This window comes from Astyanax mexicanus, chromosome 12 (genome assembly GCF_023375975.1).
Source record: "Astyanax mexicanus isolate ESR-SI-001 chromosome 12, AstMex3_surface, whole genome shotgun sequence".
NCBI lineage: Eukaryota > Metazoa > Chordata > Actinopteri > Characiformes > Acestrorhamphidae > Astyanax > Astyanax mexicanus.
In genome coordinates, this window is record NC_064419.1 from 45,484,791 (window position 1) to 45,490,921 (window position 6,131).

Consider the following 6,131-nt stretch of genomic DNA (forward strand, 5'->3'; position numbering starts at 1 on the left):
CATTGTTCCAGCTTCAGCAGTTAACTGGAAACGCATACAAAGCTAAGCCAAACAATTACTGGAACAGGTTCACAACCTTCTGGAACTAGTTATGCACGTTAGTTATACACAATATGCTTTACAAATAAATTGAATTTCAACCCTCTCACTTTTTCCAAAACATGTCAACCTGCAAAGAACCAGTAAAAGCAAGGGATAAATTAATTACCCCCATCTTACCACTGTTGATTTTAAATTGACCCTTTCTGTTTGGGGAAACATTAATATAATAATAAACATAATGAGTAAATCTCATTTGGGGTTAATGCCTTTATTTTACATCAACATAACATACACCTTAGATTCACACCATAACAATTTCACTAAACATTTACCTTCCCTTAAAACTATTACAGCTTTACATTACACCTTCCCTTAACAATATTATACCTTCCCTCAACACTATTACACCTTTAACATTACACCTTCCCTCAACACTATTACACCTTCCCTCAAAACTATTACACCTTTAACATTACACCTTCCCTTAACAATATTATACCTTCCCTCAACACTATTACACCTTTAACATTACACCTTCCCTCAAAACTATTACACCTTTAACATTACACCTTCCCTCAAAACTATTACACCTTTAACATTACACCTTCCCTTAACAATATTATACCTTCCCTCAACACTATTACACCTTTAACATTACACCTTCCCTCAAAACTATTACACCTTTAACATTACACCTTCCCTTAACAATATTATACCTTCCCTCAACACTATTACACCTTTACATTACACCAGGGGTCTCAAAGTACCGGCCCACGCGGTTTCATACGGCCCCTCACGGGTTAACAAAATAAACATACATCTGGCCCGCAATTCAATTTAATTATTTATGCTTTATTATGTTCGTTTTCATATTTTATCTTAACTTGTATTTTGGTGTGTGTGTGTGTTTTTTTTTTTTTTTTTTGCTTACGCTGCGTTGCCTGCTTTAGTAGTCTTCAGTAGCCTTCAACAGTCTAACCTTGCAGCCGTGGTGTGTCCACTAAACTCCGTAGTTATAAACATCCTGAGGTTAGCAGCGCGCTAACTGACCTGTTTATAATGTAATCCCAGCAGTGCCTCCGTGACGCTGCTCTAAACTGCTGCTGTTAGCTGCTTGGGCTGAAAGATGAACTGTAGAGAGCTGTATTATCCGGTTAGTGGGGTTATTTTATTTCATACACAGAAGAACTTAAAAAATTTCAAAACGCTCCAGACTGGCTCAGCTGAGTCCTGTAGCCCGTGGCTGGGCTGTAGCTCTGACTAAGCAAAGACTGCGGGCTTGTGGTGCTGCAGCTGCAGCTCCGACTAGTGGTTGGATGAGGAACTGCTAAATCTGAGGAAATGCTAAATCTGTCACAGCTCACAATTTTTGATTTTATATTTATTAAGCCTTATTTCAGTATCAAACGTTTTGATCAAAGTTAATATAACTTGTACTTGATGTAATTTCTATTCACTTGAATAGTTTGGTTCTTGATTGATGGAGTTTTTGGATTTCATAACATGACAAATTAAAAGGATTTATGTTAATAGAGCAACAAGCAAACATTTTTCCATGCAACTGTAATATTTGATTGAATAAATAGTATATTGAGAGTTATTTAACATTAAGGAGTAATTACATTCATTTTATATTACATCTGGTTACATTTTCTTATATTTATAAGTTACATCTGGCCCTCAGAGGACAGCCAATATGTCAATGTGGCCCTCGGCAAATATGAGTTTGAGACCCCTGCATTACACCTTCCCTTAACAATATTATACCTTCCCTTAACACTATTACACCTTTAACATTACCCCTTCCCTCAACACTATTACACCTTTAACATTACCCCTTCCCTCAACACTATTACACCTTCCCTCAACACTATCACACCTTTCCACTACACCTTCCCTTAACACCATTACAACTTTACATTACACCTTTCCATTACACCTTCCCTTAACATCATTATACTTTCATTAAGATTCTAGGTCCTGAGAGACAGCGGTGTGTCCTCCACGTCTTTGTGGTGCATGTTTGAGATGCTCCGAAGTATGAAGTCCTCGGTGGCTGTCCCGTCACATTTCATGACTCCATCTGCACAAGTAGAAAAAGACAAATTAGAAATCTCAGAAAATGTTGAAGATGGCCATTTATTTTTGTCCCACAACAAACTATTTTAAATTGCCTTATTTATGTAATATTCACATAAACTTACTTCTTCATGCTATGGCTTAGCTAACGCTAAGCTAACGCTAAGCTAACGCTAAGCTAACGCTAAGCTAAAGGCGGGAATACACATTTAACACCTGATGAGAATTATCGTGCCGTTTTAATTCTCACACATCATATTAAGCTATTTTAATATTTTTTTTCCCACAACAAACTATTTTAAATTGCCTTATTTATGTAATATTAACATAAACTTACTTCTTCATGCTATGGCTTAGCTAACGCTAAGCTAAAGGCGGGAATACACATTTAACACCTGACCAGAATTATCGTGCTGTTTTAATTCTCACACATCATATTAAGCTATTTTAATAAATGTTTTCCCACAACAAACTATTTTAAATTGCCTTATTTATGTAATATTAACATAAACTTACTTCTTCAGGCTATTCAAAATGCACTTGATATTGCCCCCAGTTGCCTAGGTTAATTGTGGGTGCCACAAACTTATATAACTTAACGCTAGCTTAGCGAATTTAGCCAAAGACGGTTCTTTGATTTAGCTTAGATTGGCTTATCAGCCTAGCTCTGGTTAGTGCATTGACTTAATGACCGGACAATGCTTCTACGTTAAAGCTTCGGTTACAGTAAATATTATTTGCATTACGGTCGTTCTCAAAAGTAATTCCAATTCCATTTTAACTATGGCCACTGTTTAGCTATCGTTAGCTAGCTAGCTAGTTAGCTAACTGCCTGGGAAGAGAGGCAACGCCAGCAGGTTCAGATGATTTAAGACCACAGAGCTAAAACAACTAACACTACAAATACATTAACTTATACATATCGTCTTACCTTATAGCTTGGCAGCTGAGTCCGGTCCGGAGCGGAGCTGAGCTGAGCGAGCTGAACTGAATGAGCTGAGCTGAGCTGAGCTGAGCTACTGCAGCAGCCAAAAAATGTTTAGCGTGTTTTGCCTCGGCATATCAGAGTGGAGTTTATGATGACGTGCGGTCTCAGCAAATCAGAGTAGCGTTGACTGGTTGAAATCAACTTAACAATTTTCCACATAAATTGCATTTCCAAATAAAAATAAAAACATACGTAAATAAATACCTACATTCATTAATTAATTAAATAGATAAAAAATATAATACTCAAATAAATAATTAGAAATAAATGATGCTTAATCATAAATAATCTATATTCATAGTGATTAACAATATTGATAACAACAATTTTGACATACATTTAAAAATAAATATATTCTTAAATAATGTTAATTTCCTGCACCTGTATTAGACGTCCCCATGACGTCCAAAAAAGTGACCTAGTCCGACGTTCAAATGTTTAACTGCATATTGACGTCCAAGTGGGGTCATAGTTAGACGTCCAAATAGCGGACCTAGTTTGCACGTCGTGTAGACGTACAGAATTGGTCTTGAACCGACCGACGCAATATAGACATGATCTTCACGTCCATAAGACGTCTAATGTTTAGTGGGATTATTTAGTTTTATTGAAACTGAAAATGAAATTGCTTTGCTACCAATGTGCTTTGCGGTCACTTTTACCCTTTTTTTCGTGTGTGTGTTTGTGTAATTTGTGTTTCTAACTATTCTAAAATCAGTACCATATTTCACTGTTTTTTCATTCAATTTAATGATGTTAAGTTAAAGGTTTAAATTAATATTAACGCTGTCTAGAGTAAAAATAAGAACACTGAGTAATTTTTAATAATTTTAATTGAACACTGCAGAAAGTTTTCAAGAAGTAGAAAATAGTTTCTAAAAGCAACTTATGTTTGATGAGTATTGGTACAAGGTTTTTTTAAAGAGGTGCCCAAACTTTTTTGCATAAGATTGTGTTTTTGGCAAATGTCTGCTATTCTCTGAGTTTCCCCGTCAACAACAAAGAGGCTGAAAATGGACAAAAAATATTGTACATACACACAAAACTAACAAACTTTTTAAAAATACTATTCCAGTAATTGAATAATAAATAATAATAATGTGAAAAATGAGCTGTGCATGCAGAATGCTGAACTGTGCGCATCAATGATTGTCTGAACCATTGTTCTGTCTCATTAATCTGTAACTCATGAAGTGTTATTCTGAGTCAAGCCTGTCCTGTAAACTGTAAAAACATGTACAGTCATATATTCACTTACACTCTTCTTACACTCAGTATTTAGATTTCATTTTATTAAGACTTTTCATTGTTTTAACTATTTTATTATACTTACCAGCTTAAGCTTTACTTCTTTAGGATTGAAAAGTATGGAGATAATATGAGAAATATTAGGTGAAATTAATATAATTCATTGATGAACATTCAGTAAGTGGCTTCAGTCCCTTAAAAATAAAAGTGTAAAAGCTATAATGTCACTGATGATGGCAAAAGTTACTTTCTTAAAGGGGAGTGGTTATCCCAATATAAATGGATGAACAGGTCATTTTTGGATGTGTTTAAATAGCTTGATATTTTTGATGAAAATAGCTAAATGAATAACTCAAATGCCCAAATTATTAAAAGCATCTTCAAAACAGGCGAAACAACTCACCTCCCACTAAAGAAATCTGTACAAAATACACAAAACTACATTAAAGTGTAGATTAATACTCCTCTGTACTTGTAGTAATGTGTTCATATGTTATATATACATATAACAGGTGACTATTATCTCAATGTTGCCAAAAGTCATTGTATTATTAAATGTTGTTAATATATATATATATATATATATATATATATATATATATATATATATATATATATATATATATATATATATATATATATATATATTAATGTTATTTTTAATGTATGAATTTAATGAATTATCACAACTCATTATGTGCATTTTTAAATGTAGCTCATTATCAGAATACTGTCCCTTTTGGCCCTCATACCTTTCAAAAAGTGGCACAAGATTTTTAGAGTTTTACATCAGGTAAGTATGTAGAGAATATAAGAAATTAATATTTATTGCTGATCATGCAGCAGAAGAGGCCGCAGAGCTCCTTATCCTCCTAGCTCCTTATAGCCCTTCCATACTGATGATTTTAAAGTGTAAACCTTTATATTTAATCAATTTAATCAAAGTAGTATTTTAATATCTTAGTGTCTTTTTAAACTCATGTATAGTTGTATATATGTATATATGTCCTTTTTTTCCATGTACAGCCCCTTTTTCTGTTTAAATAGTGCTTAATAAATAAATCTTACTTACTTAAACTAATGACTTAGTATCTCAAAATAATGACATAGTCTCTCACAAAAGTGATATAGTATCTCAAAATAATGAAATAGTATCTCAAAAAATAATGAGATAATATCTCAAAATAAGGACATAGTCTCTTAAAATAACGATGTATCTCAGATTAACCACTTTGTCTCAAAATATTGATTTAGTGTCTCAAAACAATGAGATTGTATCTTAAAACAACAACTTAGTATCTCAAAATAAACTTTGTATTTCAGATTAATGACTGTCTCAAAATGAGATACACTCTAAAAAACAGAGGTACGATATGAGTACTTTTTTGTACTCGAAGGTACACTCTTTATAATTGTACCCTCAAAGGTACAATATTGGTCTTTACGGGGTCAGATTTGTTCCCTCTGAAGTACAAAGTCATTTCTAACAGCAATAAGTACAAATTTGTACCATTTAACCAGCCAAAGGGTACATTCAGTATTCTGCATCACTGTACTAATGAACTATATATATTTAAATTGCACATTTTTTAATTTGAAAGCCAGACAATTTTGGATCATCAAGTTTTTGAGCCATATTTAGTTGATGATAACGTTTATAATCTTTATGATCTTTACTGCCACAAAAACCATGGGTACAAAAAAGGACTTTCACTGAAAGGTACTTTTTTGTGCCTCAATATAAGGTACAGCCCCAGCGACAAGCTTTGTACTC

General features: G+C 33.5%; 1 long non-coding RNA gene across 1 annotated transcript; it reads right to left on the minus strand.

Moving 5' to 3' along the window:
* Positions 1-294: 294 nt before the first annotated feature.
* Positions 295-1,859, minus strand: LOC125806142 (uncharacterized). Its single transcript, XR_007441439.1, has 2 exons — positions 689-1,859; positions 295-632 (listed from the first exon to the last, which is right to left on the minus strand). It is a non-coding gene; the product is annotated as an uncharacterized LOC125806142 (long non-coding RNA).
* Positions 1,860-6,131: the final 4,272 nt, after the last annotated feature.